The sequence below is a fragment of the Coccinella septempunctata genome, chromosome 6, assembly GCF_907165205.1.
Source record: "Coccinella septempunctata chromosome 6, icCocSept1.1, whole genome shotgun sequence".
Classification (NCBI taxonomy): Eukaryota; Metazoa; Arthropoda; class Insecta; order Coleoptera; family Coccinellidae; genus Coccinella; species Coccinella septempunctata.
In genome coordinates this window covers 11,957,725-11,979,703 of record NC_058194.1, presented here as the reverse complement: position 1 = coordinate 11,979,703, position 21,979 = coordinate 11,957,725, and the positions used below count along the sequence as shown (strand labels likewise).

General features: G+C 34.7%; 1 protein-coding gene across 1 annotated transcript in view; it reads left to right on the top strand.

Annotated features, from left to right (window-relative positions):
* The first annotated feature begins 5,781 nt into the window (after positions 1-5,781).
* Positions 5,782-21,979, top strand: part of LOC123314938 — a 30,988-nt gene continuing 14,790 nt past the window's right edge. The window contains exon 1 of the mRNA XM_044900408.1: positions 5,782-6,025. The gene's annotated coding sequence lies outside the window, so the exon portion shown is untranslated. The remainder of the gene's footprint in view (positions 6,026-21,979) is intronic.

Genomic DNA, 21,979 nt, shown 5'->3' with positions numbered 1-21,979 from the left:
TATCAAACAAGCAATCGACAAAACGAAAGCAGCGATGAATAGACTCTATCCTCTGATAGGAAGAAGAAGCCACATGTCGAAAGAGACAAAATTGAAGATAATCAAAGCCGTTGCTAGGCCTCAACTGACTTATGGATCAGTTGCCTGGGGTTTCGCGGCAAAGAGCCATATCAAAAAAATTCAGGCCACTGAAAACAAGCTGCTACGATGTGCAATAGATGCACCTTGGTTTGTCAGGAATAGACAGATTTATAAGGACCTGAAATGGGAAACCATAACGGAATTCATGAACAGAAAAGCAGAGAAATTATTCGAAACAGCGAAAAACCATCCGAATCAAGAACTCAGGAGACTAGTGGACTACGACCCAGAGGAAGACAAAAGGAGAATGCGAATTTACCGAAGGAGACCAAGAGATCAATTAAAAAGAGATTAAAATAACAACAGAAACTTATTGAAAAATTCAATAAAGTGTTAATCCAATAGAGGATAAACACATAAATCCCAGCACGATAGTGTGCGAGAAGAAAACCGATCAAGAGATGAACGGTTTATAGGCAAATGCCCGGAACCAAAATTCAAGAAGCAGTAGGGTTTTTAGTGGGTCTCGAGCTCAGGAGAGTGAGAAACCCCACACTGTTCCCCCTCAGGAGATGAGGGTGGTTCGTCTGTCTTGCAGATTTTCCCCCTGCTACATCAAAAAAAAAAAAAAAAAGGCATTCTTTAAATTTTGAAAGGTTATCTGTAGGAAATACTGAAATTACCTTTGTATCCTTCACATACCCTAAACGAAGTATTGACGTTGTGGACAAATATATTTGGAAAATAATATACGACAAGAAATTAGTATATGACATTTTCCAGTGATAATATATACAGGGTGATTCATAACTATTGGGACCTAGGCAAAAGGGCAAATTGTTTGGACCAAAATATGGCGATAGGACCAAATATACCTCAATAAAATATTGCTGTGGAAAAAGATAGAGGGCGTTAAAGTTGAATTTTTTTTTCGTTTTTTGCTAATAATTTCACTGTCTATTTTTCATCCGTTTTAAAAAAAAACACAATTGAAAAGTTCAGAGCATCGAAAGAGGATTTGAAGTAATGATTTATTTATTTTATTTATTTATTTCGACGATAAAGCATAATCAAAAACAATGTAACATAAAAAAAATAAAATTAAATTCAATGTTCTACGTGGCCTCCTCCGACTTCTATGCCTTTTCTTATTCTTTTAATAAAGGACTTTCGAACTTCGGAGAAAATATTATTCTGTCCCCTTATAAAAAATTCAACAATCCGAAACGATAACTTGACAGCTAAGCTGAAATAATTATAAAGCACCGGCTTAGAACTATGTTTAGATACGCAATATCGACGTTCAAAATTCCATAGCCTACTACACGACGAATTTTTTGAACGCACGGTATATACAGGGTGATTCATAACTATTGGGACAAAGGCTAAGGTCAGATTGTTTGGACCAAAATATGGCGATAGGACCAAATATACCCCAATAAAAAGTTGCTGTGGAAAAAGATAGAGGACGTTAAAGTTGAATTTTTTTTTTCGATTTTTGCTAATAATTTCACTGTATATTTTTCATCCGTTTAAAAAAAAAACACAATTGAACAGTTCACAGCATCGAAAGGGGATTTGAAGTAACGATTTATTTATTTTATTTATTTATTTCGACGATAAAGCATAATTAAGAACAATGTAACATAAAAAGAATAAACTTAAATTAAATGTTCTAGGTTGCCCCTTCCGACTTCTATGCCTGTTCTTATTCTTTTAATAAAGGACTTTCGAACTTCGAAGAAAATATTATTCTGTCCCCTTATAAAAAATACAACTTTAACGCCCTCTATCTTTTTCCACATTAATATTTGATTGAGGTATATTTGGTCCTATCGCCATATTTTGGTCCAAACAATCTGCTCAATAGTTATGAATCACCCTGTATATACTCCATAGAAAGAGACATGGACTGAGCAATTTCACAATGAAATTGGCTTTTTTATAGAAAGAGAGAAATGAACGTCGGGTATTTACCTGTCTCTTTTTTGTTCACATAGAGGTTAGTGTGGACCAATCTTACCAATCTGACCAATTTTCGAATTTTTAATTCAATCCAAAACATCGCTTTATTGGAAAAGGGAGAAGAATTATAGGTCCTTTCGTCTGTTTCTCAGTGTAGTGTAATCTACACTGCACTTTAAATCAGCTGATTTTCGGTGTTATTGCGCAAACGAATGAAAAAACACTAACTTTAGGTTGTCACACTCATAGACTAATAATTCGAATTCGAAATATGGTTACCTTTCTCAGAAGATATTACTTTTTCATCATCTTGTAAAGTGATGAACTTATCGCAAATTTTTATCGTGTCCATTTTGAAGTAGATAACTGTGACGTCCGTGACATTAATATGAAATTTTGCATTTCACACCACAGAACACTCATATCACACCTTCTTTGACTAGGTGTAGATAAACTACACCTCCTCTACACTAGTGTAAATCCAATCGGCAAACCAAAACTAAAATCGAGTGTAAATTACAGTAATTACACCGAGTGTAGAAAAGTGCTACACTTTTTATGCAAACGAAAGGACCTTATGTACTATGAAAAATTTACTCGAGTAGTGCAAAATCCATTCCTATTTCCTATATCATGAAGGAATGTAGAAGAATCACGATTTTTCCATTAAAAAAAATTCGTGAGTGAAGCCGTTGATTTCAGGCTTTCATGGCCGACGCTGGGTAAATTTTAAGAGAGAAATGATCGAAAACAATTTTTTCTGCAAGCTTGCTCGTTCAACCCATTTCCTGCACCCATAAGAAATTCCTAATGAAGAGGCCGAGATAGCATACAGCTTTCTTTTAGTAATAAGCCACTAATTTCAACAGTTTTAATTCAATCCGAAACAATATTCCACTTGAAAACGGCTTCAGACTGACATATAACGAATTAATATGAAAATGAATGAATCCTTACAGCATAGTTTTTATGAGATATTTCGCCATATAAGACATGTAGAAGAAATACCAGCTTAGGTAAGAAATAAAATCTACCAGGGAGCGGGAGCACGACGAGCACGTGACAGCTATGTCGAGGTGAGGTTAAAAAGGGCATAGGCACGATCTATAGGGTGAGTTTTTGACTCGTACAAATATTTTAACAGCAGAATTTTGGGGTCAAAAGAAACACTTTATTTCTATACCATTTTTCGATTCGTCCCTGATGAAAAGATATAACTATTTCAAGTTTATGTATTCATCAATATTTTCCATTTCTCATAAACCACCCAATGCAATCAATTTTTAATACATTCAGGATGTTAGTGAATAAGTGTGACTTATTTCAGGAAGTGATTCTGTATGAAAAAATAATGTCTTTATGCTATATAACCTTTGTCCACAAACCTTGTTTTCCGAGATACGGGTTGGGGTGTCAACGTTTTACTTAAAAACTGACTATTCATTTTTTTGCTCTGAAATCGGTCGAGATCTTCAAATGAAATTTGATGGGTTTCAAGAGGTAATTAGGTATTACGCATTCTCTGATATGCTAACAAGAATTTCATGTTCATCATTGGCGCGCATAAGGGTGATGATCTCAATTTTTTTTTAAGAAAAAAATTGTACCCCACTGAGATATTTCAAACTAAGAATGAATTTTGAAATATTTCTTTCAATTCGTGCCATTTTTAGTATGAGGCGCCGTTTTTACGCAAAAAAATAAAACATCTTAACTCGTATATTTGTCGTTACTTTAACGCATTATGTAGTAGCGACGCTAGTAGGCTATTGTCAACATTCTCAAATACGAATATTTTAATGAAATGTCAAATTAGCGTTTCTGCATTTTTAAGCTTTCAGTTTGGTATAGGTAATAATTATAAGTGATCAATTTCTTTAAGTAAAACTACTCAAGTATCTCGGAAAACGAAGCATTTTTTGACAAATTTTGTATAGCATATGACATAATTTTTTAATGCAGAACTCTGAAGTTTGTCGCACGTATTCATTAATACCCTGTATTTGGCAGTAAGCTTCACTTTCACACTTGCCCATCAACAGGGGGACAGAGGTGAAATATGATATTCTCAAATATTCATAAGTTTTTTGTTCTTCTGAGCCTTTGATTATCCTTTGATGTTTCGGCGAAGAAAACGTGGTAAAGCCTTCCATCCACCAAAGTTTATACTTAAATTTCAATAACAAATTTGGCCCTGAAAACCACTTAAATAAGCCGCCGACATACAAACTCTACATTTTTCGAGATATCGGATTGTAATTTTGGAGATGAACACTAAATATTATTTCCCATCGACTGAGCAATGAATAGTGTATCTACGAATTCCGGTTTAACCGAGGACTGCTATTTTCAATTTTCTGAAATAATGTGATATACCTATATTTTTACATATTCGGATTCTACGAAAAAATGAAAACTTCGAATTCCGTTTTCAGATTCGTCTGAAGATGGAATACGATTTAGTAAACGAGAAAACAATTGCAATTTTGCAATTTTTTCATAACATCGATTTTTTTTTGTGTGAATTCTACACTATATTCCGTTATTCTAACAGGGAACTGCATGAAATACTGCTCACATACTGGGGTGAAAATGAAAATATAGCTACAGTCAACTAATTTGTGTCAAGTGAAACAGAATATTTTTGGTTACATGTTTTGATGAAACACGCTCTTCTGAATACGTGTCTTGATATCTTCTAACCTGATATTATCACTAATATGCTGTGGCTTGTGATAATGAATAGAAAAATAATTGAATAAAAATTTCCTCATTAAATGAGATAACTGACGTTTAGTGTTGATATCCTAACTTGTGAACGGAAGTCCGATTTTATTAACGCAATAAGGGTAAAACCTTGACCAAAACATATTTATTGTGTGATTTGTGGAATCTCCAAGGAAAATGCCTCAGCATATGTTTTTCCTTTATTGCTTTGAAAGAATTTCGATCACGAAACGACTCTGAACGTCAGTTTTTTCATGTGATGGAAAACGCATACTATTATTCAACACTTTTGATGTTTATTTGAATTAAGACTTGTTGAAGAAAATTTTGTATTGAGAAAAACGTTTTCCATTATTTATAAGCAAACAAAAATATTCTGTCTCATTAGAAAAAAATTGATATTTTGACAGATGTGGGTAATTTATTTTTGACAGTTTGATAGGATGATTTAATCAATTAATGTGCAATTCACGAAAATTCATACATCATGAGGGATGTTTTTTGGAGTAACCAGCAAGTTATAAAGGAGCGACAAGCAACATGAGTTACTTGGTATATCCTAAGGAAAAATACGGACTTTTCATGATTCGAATCTGTACGAAATACATCTCCTAAATTCGCCTTCAGCTATTAGAATAGATGGACAATGATCCAGATTCAAAGTCAGAGGAAGAGGAAGACCCAGTCCTTCACCCAAATACCAACATAGTGTTTATGCAATGATATTGAAACTGGTCATCAAATTAAGATTCGTAGACCAATACGAAACAATTTCTCTATAGTGTTTCACATTCGTATATTTACCAATTACGAAGCGATAAACGTACTCTGATCGAACTATTTCTAACTATCGCAATAGTTTTCAAAATCGGAATTCCATAACGTACCAATTATTCACGTTACTGAGAATACGCCTGACAGAAATATTTGTCGTGGGATGCACGAGCCAGGAGCCCGGCTCCTCACGCTAATAATATTCAATGAAATTCCGCGTTGCAAGATCGGTGCAGATCAAGCAAGAGATCGGCGTCGCGGCGCCCTTGACATGAATACAGCAAGGAGAGCAAGACCGCGGCGTCTTTTAGCGCTCTCATATGTCTCTTACCACTTTTATTTGTCGTTCGCACTAGGAAATTCGCCCCTCTTCCGTATAAAACTCGGTGGACATCCGTGTCGAGACTGAGTAAATCCCGAAGAGACGCGCTCGTGTGAAACGTTAATCCTGTTTTGTTATCAGGGACTATTCTACGATGTAAGTGTTTTGTTCATGGTGAAGGGTGATAAATCTTGGACCTCAGTTAAATTTCATTCCTTATTCTTATTAAATAAAAGCATATTTACCGGAATTTTGTGCATGTGGATCGATTGACTGTGAAAATAATATAAACATGAAACGGAGCCTCTATTATTATTGAAACGTTTAATAATTATCTATTCGGACGATTTCCAGTTGAACTAGACTTGAGTAATACTTGAGAAAATTGCATACAGACCTACCTACACAGTAATTCACCTGATTTTTAGTTAATATGTTAGTTTAAATGTTTTCGAATAAAATTATAGGAAGAATTCTATGAAGCCAATATTAAATAGCTCTACAACATCCGTGATGATCCATATGAAATGTTGGTAGATAGGGGAAAAATATATGTGCGTGGTCTGTGTTTTTGTATTACATGACAATGATATCCGACATATGCATTACAAACGTGTTCTTATATTACTCATACTTTTGAGGGTATACTAGTACAGTATTTTCAATTCCAAATTATTGAACAAGAGTTTCATTCCTGAGTAAAGAAGTTCAAAAATAATAGAAATGGAGAATGCCTACTTTTCTTCGAATTTCTTTCTTCACTTCAAATTGAAACAATTTGAAAAGAAACTCTTTAATCCACAAAAAAATTTTTTTTCATTTCCCAATAACAATTCAGTAACAGGGTACCCTATCATTACTGTCTCATGAAACTTTGTTGGAAACTACCTGCTTGGAAGCTTATCCTAAAAGAAATGTAGAGATTTTCTGAGCAGAATATTGTTCTTATGAAAGTAAGTCTGCAACAGCGTCATTGTAGGAAGCAGAGTGTGGATTTGAGAAAAAAAATAATTCTTTCAGGATATCTCTAAAACATGATCTTTTTCCTAAAAAAAATTTTTTATTATCAACTTAAAATATAATTTCCATCGTTTGAGAGAAGCTCTTGCCAACGTGTCACTAGATTTTGAGTACCTACCCTATTTGAAAAATTCAGGTGTCATTTTCGACGTCACCTTGTTCCCTATATTCCCAATATATTTTGTTCCGAATATGATGTTCTGATAATCTGATGGCACCATGTCCGGGGAATATGGCGGATGTGGCAAAACGTCCCAACCCATTTGTTTTAGATGTTTGTTGTTAGAAGTTTTGGATGTCTTTCGCAGAATCATTGTATATTAAATTAAAGGATTAATACTCAATGGCAGAATGTAGTCTTGAATTATCGTGAAGCAAGACGGAAGTTTTTGACTTAATTTCTCATTCAACCTGGTCAATTGTTGTCGGTATGCTTCTCCAGTTACCTTTTAAGCAGGTGGCAATAAGTCATAATGAACTATACCATAATGAACTATACCAAACACACAACAGTGTTTTTTTAGGGTGCAATCCATCCTTTGCCGTTGGAGTTGGGTTTTGCTCTGATGATAGCCATTGGCGAGATTTTTTGCAATTGCGATCCGATGAAAAACATGTTTGTGGATTTCATTTCATTTGGAACCCACACTCCCTGTATATTGACTTTGCCAATCTTTTTAATTCTTCTCGAACTGATCAAGATAAGGAGAGCCTTTCGGACATTTCTTGAATGATTAGTCGCCTATTTGATTCCACCAGGTCATAAAGCATCCTGATTGAAATCACTAAGACCGGGTTTCACTAAACTCTCGATCAACTTTCAATCAACGATATGTCAGTCTCTCGATTTCCAAAATGAATTCACTGAAACTTTTTTCATTTCCGAAAATTCTGAAGAAATAGGAGTTGAGAATTACTGAATGGACGTAAATAGATCATAATTTGATTCGCGAATTGTATCCTATCAGTCACTACGAAAATAGACCTCTTCTCAATCAAATTGGTGTACCTTGTGATAGAGAATGCCTCATGATATTATGATATTGTAGAGTGTTTGTTGGCGCTACTTATGAATATATAATTTGAAGTTGGATCGACATGAAATGAAGAAAATTTTCAGTCTTATATGAGACAAGATATTTCTTTTAGCCTGTAAATCACAGGTCGATTTCAGATATATCCTTTGACAGATATACAATATCTGGAGCCACTACCTTGTATGTTCAAATATTTTATGTGATGGATATTGAAAACAACAATTGCTATAAATAATACGGACTGGCATTTGAACAATCAAAACAGGGACCAGTCCAGTAAAAAATTGAACGCGTAGGGTGACCAGCAATACTTTAATTCGGTCGAGTTCGAACTAGTAAAATACACTATAGACACAAAAATGTTTCCTAATTGGAGATAAGAAACAACTCGCCACTGTTGCAGGACCTTGCACAGTCATAGGAAAAAAGCAATGCTACTGCGATAAATCACGAGAATTTCCAAAAAAATGGCAACCAACTTGACCATTCGTATTATTTTGTGAAATCAATATCCCTGGAATATAACTGTGATGAAAATTTAAACAAGAAATTGCTCTTAAATGAGAAGTATCTACTAAGTTGTTAATCCTAATCAAAATGTGAAAAAAATTGTATATGCAACATGTGAGATATAAATGTTTATTCATTTATAACTCACTGTTTCAACTGTTCCTGAAGAATAAACATTCATTCAACTCTGTATAAATAACTATTTTCCATTTAATGACTTTTCACATCTAGTATTTATTGCTTTAACAAGTGCATGAATATTTTTCCCAATTCCGGTTTAAAATTCGCACAGGGTGATTTCACACGAAATTGCTTGAAATAAATACAAAAGCGACAAAACACTGATATCATTATTAATTCGAATTAACAAATGATTGAGCATTCAGAAAATAATGAGCAAGATAAAGTTTGTCATTTTCGGATAAATCGGAAGTTGAGATAAAGAGTAAAAAGTCCAAAATTGTCATATTGATGACAGTTCAATTAATTAATCACAAAATCCACTATTCCGCGTTGTACTTGGGTGAAACAACCCAAGGAATAGTTGAATTTATGAATTTCAAAAATATTTTTTTCCTAAGAAACGAGAAATTTTTTAGTTACATGATTTGAGCAATTATCATAATTTGCTAATAATTTTTGAAACATAGTGTGAAGAAGATTGAATAACTAAATAGTATTTGTTGTCACTTTCTAGAGAAGCAATGGTTTCGAAGGTGAAGAATTACAAACAGCAATTTCGTCACTCATGCATCCTAGATAGAATTTAGACGGTCCCGTTTGTGGTGAACACGGCATAATCATAATGTAATTCTGTCAGCAACTTATCAAAGAACAGCGTCGAAATAGAAGGCTGAAATCACTATACTCATCAAATTATTAATTACTTATGCACCAACTGTGTTAAGTAGATCCTAACGTCTGAAGGGCGTAGTAGTACTCGTAGTGCACGCCTTACAACAAATTCATTTTATTTCTTCAATCTTCACTTGCATCTTATTCCTTAATTTTATCTTTTCCATGCACGATGATAATGCCCTAATGCGTTATGAGTGACTTGACTTAGATAAACCTCATCTAACGTAAAATAATTAAAGATGATTATGATGAAGGCGTTTAAATTTTGAGTGCATATAGAACAAATAAAATATGACGAAAACCTCAATAACATATTCTCCTGAAGTGACATCCATATCTACGCATCCAGAAAATCGGTATAACGTCCTTTTTGACACCCTAACAAGATTCATCATTTTTTTCCTAGGTAACACTGCAAAAGCCTTCAGTTTTCCCCAATTCCTCAATTTGACGCGGTCTTGATGAATTAAAATAAAAGAATTGATTTATCTAGGAAATGGTGCAACTTATCCCATTACATAATTTAACGTCGAAGGTGTGAAAAAAGAACGTCACACAAAAATTTTAGGGTAATTTTTACCCCTTACACCGTATTTCACTACACCCCTGAATTCAAGTTAACGGTGATTTCATTTGTATCTAATAGCCTTTTCCCAGACTTTCATTATTTATCAAAGGTATGTAGGATGATATAGAACAAAACCATTTTTTTAGAGTCACCGTTACTTCTTGGAGGTCGCTTTAGGGAAGAATTTCATTGAGGTTTTCGTCATATTTTTAATTTCTATAGGCATCCAAATTTTTTTGAACGTCTTTTAGAATCTTCTCTTCAGAGCTCCATACAAATATTTAACTCCATTAAAGCATTTCGAAAATAGGTGAATACAACTTGTATATGTATTTTCGTTCCACTTTTTTCAACTCAGGGCCAATTTCACCAAGGATATAAACCGAGATTAGACGTAACAGACGTTAAGAAAAGAAACTCGCCGATTTAAGACGATTACGCATTTTAACTTCAGTTGAAATGGGGTGTCTGTGTGTTTTGAGGGTTCTTCACCCTCCTTATTTCACCTCATAGGCAATGCAGATAATAGTGTTAAAAATAGCTTGTTTGAATTTCAATCTGAGTTTAAGTTGAGCGGAGTTAATCACCGATTTGTGAAATTGGCCCTTAATGATCAGAAAACTATTTGTATGAATTGTTTATTAAGAATCAAAAATTTGTAAACAAGTGAATATCCTACAGGGTGTCTATAAATTGAAGAAAAAAATGTTGCAGGGTAATTTTTCAACTAAAATTGAGGGGGTCTTTTATATAAATTTTTGTTCGAAACTCTCTCCCCTCCGAATTATAGCCGTTCGAAGGCAAAATATTCGATAATATTCAGTATTACCTGCGAATAACTAAATTTATTCGGCAGATAACTCTTATTCTTAGGATAAGTAAAAACGCTATCTGATAGTGTTATTCATAGAATAAATGATCCCTTTTAACCGATCAAATCTGTTGTAGAAACTTACGCATAGGGGTACATTTGTCAAATATGAAAATAGATTGAATGTAGGTACGTAATTATTGGTAGAATTTTTCAGATTCTTGATGTATGGTCATTTACATCTGTACAAAATATTTGCTTTACACTAATCTGTGAAAAGTAGTATACCGTGGTTTTATAGAATTGTTATCCGTTAACCTCATGTAATAGCTTCGAAATAAGGTATCCTTCAGATAGAAGATCATCTGACGGATACTTATTACTTATTTACCATATAGACCAAATTTTTTCGAAGGTGAAAGTACTGGGCCTAAAAGAATAAAGTTTAACAAATGAGTAGTTCTATCAGAACTACTACTTTCTGTGAATTGCTTTTAAACCAAGAAATGTCATTACAAGAGGGTGGAAAAATCAACCTCTGTATTATTTCCTGTCGGAAATTTTTAATATGCCTACATTTTCATATGCAAAAAATTCATTCAAAATGAGGAACAATCCAAAAATTGTCTGTGGCTTGATTTTTTCACGAAATGTTTTCGTTGATCATTACTCCATAATGATATTTTTAGATTACTTTTAAAAATATTACAAAATGAAAGTGGCCGATAATTGTAATAAATAATAGGTAATAAACAAACTACAGGATAATGAAAAAGTCGATTATTTTGCTTTAAATTAAAAAGGTATCAACTTGGATGGGAAGGAGTTTTGAACAAAGATTTGAATTTGGCTGAAAAATCACCCTTAACATATTCGCATCAATTTAGAAACAACCCGTATGCATTTGTTTTTGTGTGATGCGCGGAAACAATTTTCATATAATTATATATACAGATAGATAATAATTCGAAAATTTGGTGTATATTCGGAGTTATCGGAATAAAAATGGGGAAAGCAATGATTGGAGTCGGGAGAGTTTGCCCGCTTGTTCAAAATTAGATGCATATTTACAATCACAACGGTCACCAGGTACTGTAGACGCCCCACTTTACTAGATTCCAATCATTTATAAAATTGAAGATGCAACCAAGTTGTGAACCTATTCTATAGGATCTTATTTTTCACTTACCTACCTACCGAAAAAATCATTCAGATGCCTATAATTCGGAAATCATTTGTTGGGTTTTGTCCACTCGAACTCAATGATTGCATTCGGAATCTCAACTCACCCTGAAAATTAGAAAAGACTTTATTTATACATGTTGTAACGAAGTTTCACAATTTTTACGACTGTAACACACGAAATGAACTTATTTAGAGAAAAAGTTCGGACACTTTGATTTTTGATTCGAGGCAAGGGGAAGAACTACATTAAGTTAAAATATTAAGATCAAATTCACTTCGTCACAAGACTCACCCCTAAATTTATAATAGGGAAGGTTGAGAAAATGATGCCTCATTCGAAATGCGTTTTTATCCTGAGTTCAGCATATTTGAGTTTTTTTGATTCAATCCATTTGTTTTCGAAATATTCACCTTTGAATGTTGTTATTGCGTTAAGCAAACATGTGTGAATCCATCGACTATTGAAATTTTTACTGATTTTTTTCTGAGGTTTCGATGATAATCGTTTAATGACATACACAAGATATCAAAGGGATAAAACAGTCAAAACAGAATGAATGAGTGAAAATTCATTTACAGCGCAGTGGAGAAACCCAGCCATAGGAAAAGCCTATTCAAAAATTCAAATGTGAATATTTCTAAAACTAATGAAAAACAGTTGAATATGCTGAATTCAAGATTAAAACGGTTTTTGTATCACTCACACTCACCCAGCCTTCCCTATTCAAAATTAAAAAGTTAGTATTGTGACACTAAGGGTTGAAGATATGTGATTGCGAATTTGATCTAAAAAGTTGTCCCTCTCGAATAAAAATCGATAAGTCCAAACATAAGTTCATGTCGCCTGTTATTCTGTCTATTCAATTTACAAAAGCCTACTCTTTATAATGTGTGCATTTTTACATTGCGTTTGAATTTTTTCTATTAACTTCTTCTTATAATTTCACTTATTTCCATGTAACTGAGATTTCAATTTAAACCTGTAAGCATATCAAGAAAATTCAGGGATTTACGAATCATCATAACTGGTTGTTCACTTCAATTCCTCTCAAAATGAAAGCAGTTTACCAAAGGGTGATTTGATAAGTGTTGTTAACTATATTTTATCGAATAACATAGTAAAAATAATTGTGCATACCATAGTGGTACGATCTGGAAACCTATGCTCCAAATCATTTCCTTTGTAGGGCTTTGATGAAAGTATTGTAACATACAATTTTGGATGGTTATTTAATAGTTATTATCTTTTACCATTACATAACTCTTTTCTTTGAACAATCATAGAGTATTGTATAGATCCACAAATATCAGATTCGGAGGAAGTAATCAAAAACTTGTGTGTAGTACGATTTAAGACACCCAATCATATTTCAAAACTAGTCTGAATTTTAACTGAAAATTGTGATTTGAAGAATGCATTGCATAGCATATCCGACAAGAAGTACTCATATTTTCCAAGTTCTCACGTTTCAAATCGTACAAATATTCAGTTTGCGTAACTAGAAAATTGTCCGAAATGGAATTTCGATTTCCATTATTCACCACTCTATGATTACAATAAAAAAGCAATTCGAAATCTAACAGAATTCAACTCAATTTTTCCACAGCTGTATATGTCGCTTCTGCGTGTAGATTCGATTTGGATATCTAACTTTGGAACAAATTTATTCTATCGAAATTCGTGGCATATCAGTCCTCAATTATTCAATGGCATATGGAAACTGCATTGGATTACAAATTGCAGTTGCACATTCAGAGAGTAACTGGTTCAAAATCTACGAAAAAATCAACATTGATTTTTTCATATTGGTTTACTGCTGATGAATTTTCATTGAATTCTTACATTTGAAATTGCTTGTAGTCTTGTGGATAAAAGTTGTTCTTTAAAACCATAGTTTATCATATCTCTACAATTTTCAACTTTTCTTGAATATCTCGAAAACTCGCGGTTTAGCTCGAATTGTGTTTTACCTATACGTATATAAATAAAAAAATTTTTTAGCGAGTGTTACTTGTTAAAAATAAGTAGTAAGTGGGTCTTTTATATAAACTCTTCTTTCTTCAGGCCCTCTGAGTAGTTACAGCTCCCTAAAAAGAACAGACAGGGATGGAATCAAGCAGATATTTCAGCGGGCGAGAAGGCACTCAAAAATTTTGTATGATTCTATGATTAGATTAAAAGGTGTAGAGAAAATCACCCCTGAACCTCGTTTCACAAGAAATTTTTTCTATATTCATATTTTTCAATAAGAAAAATTTATGTAATATTGGATAGCTTCATGTGTTCTTAACAAATGAGGTGTCTTGCGATTTCTTGCTAAAATTCACGGTTTTCGAGGAAAACAATATCATCATGATAGCATGAGTAGTATAGGCTGGCATGATTTACGGAGAATAATTATTTATCTAGTAAGCAGATATCATTTTGTTCTGTAATCTGATTAGCTTTGATTAATTGATGATTTGGAATCATTTCCAGATTTTTGTCACATACTCATCAAGATGACGGGGTACCCAAACGCAAAAATGATCGATATTTATGCACTTTGTTTACGGTCTTACTGGTGGTTATGCCTTCTCGTTTGCATAAAATATCTGCTAGATTTTATTATTGTCAATTTCTGTGTTTTTACGAAAAACCTCAAAAACTGTTCATCGGGCGCCATCTTCAGGGGGCTGTAACTAAGCAGAGGGGATCAAGAAACAAAAGTTTATATCCTATTTTTGGAAAAAGAATCTTCTGAATTCTTCCCCCACTATTCATATACACTCTGTATACATAATATAAATATAAAAAATCTACAATTAATTGCAAGCAAAATGGTTTTGCTGAAGTGAACGAAGTCACAAGTGCTGCAAGAGTAGAAATTTTGTGAAAAGCTACTTCGAATCAAATTTACTAAGAGCCCATAATTTATTTCTTGAATTAGGTAACACGTACGAAACTAGTATAACCGAGAATCAGGAAATGCTAACACACGGCTTTAGGCGTGTCATTCAATTTTTCCAATATATAGCAGCCAAACCCGCACCCGGTATTTCATTCGAAAATACTCGTTAGCCTTGTCTATTTGCGATCAAGGGCAGAAATAATCGAACAAGTCACATTTTTGTGCATCTACGCGATAAACCCACCTCTGTCAACTTCTTACCTCGAAAGAGTGAGCGAAAGGTTGATTCAAGTTACAGAAAATAACGTTTTGTGTTTCGCAGACAATTTCAAGTATTTATTCATTGAATAGAAACAGTGGGGCCAACCGAAATCTTTTAAATACAAGTAAGAGGTCTTCGAACTCTTGTAAAGTAGTATTGCTTGTTGATTTCTATATCGGCGTGTGTTAGCGCTTCTAATTGAATGGTTGCGGAAATTTTAAGGGGTAATTCCTTCAAGAAAATAGTGTGAGTCTCGCATATAATTTTTTGGAGCAGCCCTGCCTAGATACAGCTAGGTGGCACCTGATTAGCTATTCCTTGGAAACCAGAAAACTTACAGAAATAAAATTCAGGAGACATTCTATGAGAGCGAGATGGCAATCAAAAAAAGGTGGCGTTCCACTTTAATTGCTAGGGGTAGAAGAAGCCACCCCCAAAATTCACATTTACCAAAATTCACCTTACAACTTACAACTTATATGACAAAGAATTTATAAACAGGTGTCATCTAGGCTGGAATTTTCTTCGAACTTAAATTTACCTCTAGTAGTCTGATGTCATGCTGACATTATAGAGGATACCAGCAAAGTTTTTTATTGACTTCTCGCATCCACATACATATTGTCTTTTCGATTTCATTTCTGTCAGTTCTCTGGTTTCGGAGAAATTTTTTTTTTCAGGTGCCACCTTTATGCAAGCTGAAAGAACCACAGTATTTTTTGACAGGAAATAAAAGTCAATATTTATATATGAACAAATTTTGAAAAAAAATTTTGGGATTATCAATTCATCCCTGTTTACGCAGACATTGATTCCATATCGGCAGTTGAAGCTTATTTGTGAGGTGTTCTTTCATTATGTCGAGAAAGGAACCCATAATATGTGTCAGGATGGATTTCATTGCAAACGAATTTTATTCAATTATAATCATTGTATTAAAATTCTCTGAAAAGCATCCGTTGCTCCAAACGGTTGATAGTGCCATAAATAATAAATAATAGTTATTTATACAACAAGTGAGTTAAATGAATGTTTATTCATGAGAAGAAAGTTTAACCCACGAGCCCGTAGGGCGAGTGGGTTTATTTCTTCGAGTGAATATACATTTTTTACTCACGTATACAAAGTTTTATCCCATTTTGATGAAATTTCAAATAATGAATACCTTTTAGAGGAAATATATAATAATTCAAATTCATATCAGGATATCATTTCGATCGATGGTTGCTATGGCACTATGTAATTAATTGTTTGCAAGTGTCAATGAAAATTATAAAACCGTCAAAAATTCTTGATACGTGTTTCGAAAAATGTTGAGCGGTGACGACGAGGTTGTAGTTCCCGAGAGCATTATCTATAGAGGAAGCAAATGAGGTAGCAGAAGCAGTTATTCCATTGAAATCAAAAACTTTTTACGGAAAGGAATATACGGCATTTTGTACCTGGAGAAATAACAAGAAAGCCAAAGGTGTCAACGAAAAAATCATTTTGGCTTATATTCTCGAAAGGTCCAAGAAAGTTGAGTCGTCGTCTTTATGGTCCTACTATTCGCAACTCAAAAAAATGTTGGCTCTGAAAGGAAAAATAGACATCGGCAGATTTTACCAAATCATCGCCTTTTTGAAGCAACATTCCAGAGGATACGTAGCAAAGAAGTCGAAAGTATTCACAAGAGAGGAGTAAGAATATTTTTTAGATGCCGCTCCTGATGGGGAATATTTATTGATAATGGTAGTTTTTATTATGGGTGTTGCTGGAGGGTGTAGAATTGGCGAGCTGGTGAATATGACCGTAGATGATGTGGAAGATCGGGGCAGCGTATTGGTTATTCAGATTTCTGATACGAAAACCTTTAAAAATAGTTTTCACTGTGGTCAATGGTAGTAATTAGGTTGCTGCACTTGATATATTCCGCAAGTATAAGAACTTGAGGCCGAACAAAGTTGATCACAAGCGACTATGTCTAAATTACAAAAACAAAAAATGTACTGTCCAGCCGGTAGATGTGAACTCATTTTCTAAAATGCCCGCTAGAATTGCAAAGGATTTGGGTCTTTCTGATGCTGAACAATATACAGGGCACATTTTTAGGCGATCTTCTGCAACCCTACTCTCAAATTATGGGGCAGATTTGACAGTTTTGAAGAGACATGGTGGATGGCGCTCAAGTTTTGTTGCAGAAGGATATATTGAGGAGTCATTACAGAACAGAATCAATATTTCTGAACAAATACTTGGTGGGGTGACTAAAACCGGAGTTTCTGATGCAGAAGTGGATATTCCAGCAGGGCCTGAGAATTCCACAAACACATGTGCTATTACGACTGAGCGTGTTTCTTTTGAAGGAGGTGCAGGTTTTCAATTTCATTTTGAGAATCTTCATAATTGTAATTTCTACTTTAATGAAAGACATCACTGTTGAATAGAATTTTTGATGTTATAATAAACTTACTTTAAAATGAGTCTTTCCTGCATTTTGTATGGAAAGAATAATTTCCAGAGAGTGAGTGGACAATAGTTTATTTCACTAGTCAATTAAAAATATTTTAATTCACTCAGTGAATAAACGTCAACTTACCCTTGTAACCATGGGTTGCATATTATAGTCTTTAAATGTCAAAATGGGAAAAATGATATTTTCTCCGAACCTTCAAATGTTGGCGAATTGATAAACACAAAACACCTTATTGACAACCAAGTTTCCTTCAGAATGTGTTATACTTTAAGGTTATGCATTCAACCTACTTTAAAGCAATGGTTTCTTTGAAATTCTGGTATATTCATGGTATGTAATGCTCGTAGTGAAGCAACAGGAAGATATGCTTGGGGATTTATGTTCGGAGAATATTCAAAAATGCATATTCCGAAAATTATTTTATTCGATAAAATCGTTCGTGAGATATACCTAACTGAAAATTACATTCTTAAGGGATTTTCAACAGCCTATATTTTTTCAACCGATTAAAATAGAAAAAAATGGTGTTAGGAAAAAATTTTTTGAACCTCAGAAAACTTCTGTTGAAATATATATAGAGGTCAAAGACTCACCCTGTATATCATAAAGGGTAATTCAATGAGTTTATTTGAATTAACTTTCATGTCCAACACTATCTCTAGGTCTCATTAGGTGAAGCTACTGTCTGGAAGAATCAGAAAGTTTGCGGTTTTCTCCTCTGTTGTCTAGGTGAAGTCATTCATTATGAAAATATGTTGCTGAGGCCAAACGTCTAGTCCATCCGAGTTCGTGATTAATGAATATTCTCTGAACCACAGCTCAACATTAGCGAGCTAAATGTAAAATAGCAGTTCATTTTTACAGTCGAATACGATGAAAACAAATTGCCTTGGAGATCTGCTTTGCCGTTCATAGGCCTAATTGACCGAGAGCACGTATTTTGAGTGGACGAAACTTTCCTGACAGTTGTTCCAGCTCTCTGAAAGCAATTGAATGATGGATCGCAGTAATGGCCATTTCTTTCTTCGATTTCTGAGCTCATGGAATCACATTATGTTGAATAGCTAGCGGTATTTGGTCCATTAAAGGCCTAATCGTTCGGACACCCTGTGAGATCCTGTCATTACAACGAGGATCCTTCTGTTCCGTTATAAATAGCCCTTCTATCGCCCATAAAATTTTCGAGAGCCGCTGGAATAAGAATCAATGTCTGGCATATAAAATGAGCAGAGTCGATCGATAAATCCGCTTTCCGTTGTGTGAAAAGTATTGCATAAGAAAGGTATTATTTTAAGGATTCTTCAACAAAGTGTTCAACCTAATAGTATTACAGGGAGCTGGTCTTTCATGACGAACTGATTCGATATGATGCTATTGCAAGAAGACACTGGCAATAACACTTCAAGAGTGTTTACAAAGCGAACCCCGCTTCATCTCCTCGCCCAAATAAAAGTTACCTACTAGTGTGGCATAGAGCTTTGAGCTCCAATACAGGGTGTTTGGTGCATGGACCGGCAGGATTTTTTGGGGAGGCGGGGGTTAATGTGCTTGTTTTTCCCGATAAATCCTATGTCCTAAGTGTCATGTAGCTTAGATATGTTATTTTTTGTTTATTTGCCTTTATTAAAGGAGCAATTCAGGAGGCTCTTCATCCGCTGTATTCTGAAATAGCGAATTTGAAAAGCATAATAATTTCGCAGAATGCTCAAATGAACGCACTTATCGAGGAAATTCAATCTTTAAAAAAGATCAATAACAATACTACATCTGTGATAACAGCCGACCGGAATTCCCTCGATGATAAGAGTATGAAACACACGGAACCAAATTCAGGGGGCGTCGAACTGTCTGTTGATGTTTCTACGGAGTCGTCTCGACTTGATGAAGGGGCTCCTCGAATTGTGAATAAAAATGTAGGATCCCAGGATAAGGTCGGTGCTTCAGAATGGACAACTGTTAAATCTAAAAGGAAGAAGTCGATTCAAAACCGACACGAAATACCTTCTGATGTTCATAAACAAAGAAAACGCAGTAGTCTCATAATTGGATCATCTAAGACTACTACTCTTATCAGTGCACCCAAAAAATATCTATCCCATGTTCATGTCTCTCGTCTTGATCCATCAACTACAGTCGATGATATAAATAAATTTCTTAACGGGTCTATTCCGAACTTCATATGCGAACAACTAAAGTCGAAACAACCTGACATTTATTCTTCTTTCAAGTTGAGTTTTCCCTCAGAATATGTATCCCAATTGAATGATCCCACTTTCTGGCCCGAAGGTGTTACAGTGAACAAATTTTTTTTAAGTCGGCGCCGAGCAGAACCTACAAGTTTGTGAATTCTAACAATTCTTTCGACATTCAAACATCTACAAGACTGAAAATAATCCAGTTAAATACTCAAAGTATTTCTAACAAGTTCACTACTTTGGAGATGTCTCTTGGTTCTATGAAACCTGACTTCGTCAGCGTGGCCGAACATTGGTGCTCACCGGAGCAGATTCCTCACATGTCCATCCCAGGATACAAGATCGGTGCCTATTACTCTAGGGGCTCTCGAATACATGGAGGATGTGCAATTTATGTGCTTTCCGAACTTCAAGTTGAGCAATTGAACATTGATAAGTTTTCAGTTGAAATGCACTGTGAAATGTGCGGGGTTAAGTATAATTTCGGTATGTCATCATTCTGCGTTATCAGTGTTTATCGTCCCCCAACTGGCAATATTCATTTATTTTTGAATATCCTACAGTATGTACTGAATTACTGTATCTCGAAGTATGGAATAGTGTTCTTATGTGGTGATTTAAACGTGAATTACCTGGACGATGGGGATTTATCACGTCAGCTGCTCGAGGATTTATTCATTAGTCTGAACCTATTCGTTGGCTCCTCAGAGCCCACAAGAGTTTTCACAAATAAGCATGGGATAACATCTTCCAGCAAAGTTGATTATATTGTAACTAATACTGATAAGTCTCTTGTGAATGTTACAGTTGTTGAACCATTTATTAGCGATCACAGAGTAGTGGTCCTTGAATACGTCAATCGCCCAGTAGAGAAAACCAATAGGGAGATTAAAACAATCAGAATGGTTTCTCAAAATAATCTCAATGAACTCAATTCATTGATTTCCAACATTGATTTCAATAGTATTCACTCTGTAACCGTTGATCAAAAATTCCAAAATTTTATCGATATATTGAAATCCAAAATTGAGATTGCTTGTCCTTTGAAAAAATTGAACTCGAATTTATCAAGAAGACCACAGTGGGTTAACCATCGGTTACTTCAAGCCAGAGACCATTTACGTAATTTGCACTGGTTGGCTCTAAATTTAAATACGCCCAGGGTTAATGTTCAATACCGAAAAGCCAAGTCTGATTACGTTCGGCTGGTCAAAGATACGAAAATTGAGTATAACAGAAATTTCATTTTAGAATCTGCAAATACTAACAAAGCAGTTTGGAAACTGGTTAAGCATGAACACGGCACAGTTAGTACTCGGAAACATATTACACTAACCCTCGACGATAAAAAGCTATCTTCCCCTCAGGAAGTGGCTGATGCATTCGTGAATTACTTTAGTCAGGTGAACAGGCTGGCGCTGAGCAACTATTATGGTAACTCTATGTCAAACAAGTGTACCACTCACAAATTGATGAATCATAATTTTTTTTTCTTTCCTGTACTGCCAGATGAAGTTTGCAACACCATTGTCAGTTTAAAGAATAGTAGTAGCACTGGTCATGACGGAATATCTGCCAGAATTTTAAAATCAATCTCCCCTCTAATTGCGGAATATTTCTCCGATCTCGTGAACGAATCGATTTCCACAGGCCTTTTTCCATCTGCCCTTAAGTTAGCTAGGGTTTTACCTATCCATAAGAAAGACGACATCGATAACATAGCGAATTATAGACCAATCTCCATACTTAGTCAGCTTTCCAAGGTGTTCGAAAGAATTGTATATAAGCGAATGCATGATTACTTGTCTCAGTTTTCCATCCTAACTAGTAGGCAGCATGGCTTCAGAATTGGTCGATCCACCCAGACCGCGAGCTGTGAATTTGTGGAGTACGTCTATGAGTGCTTGGACAGTGGTTCCTACGTCGCCGGCCTGTTCTTTGACCTTTCGCGGGCCTTCGACTGCCTTAATCACCATTTCATCTTAGACAAGTTGTACCAAATAGGTTTCCGGGGTATATTTCTGGACTGGATCAACAGTTATCTTACTAATAGAAAAAATTATGTTCAAATCAACAACTATGAATCTCAAGAATATGAGTCTGATCTAGGCGTACCTCAAGGATCGGTTCTTGGACCGCTGCTCTTTATACTCTTCATTAATGAGTTGCCTGATTATATTATTGCTTCTATAATAATTCTTTTTGCCGACGACACTTCCGTAGCAATCAAAGCAATTAGTTTAATGGAACTTAAATCACTCTGTGAAATTGTAATTCACAGCTTCATTGATTGGTGTCACAAAAACTCATTAATAGTT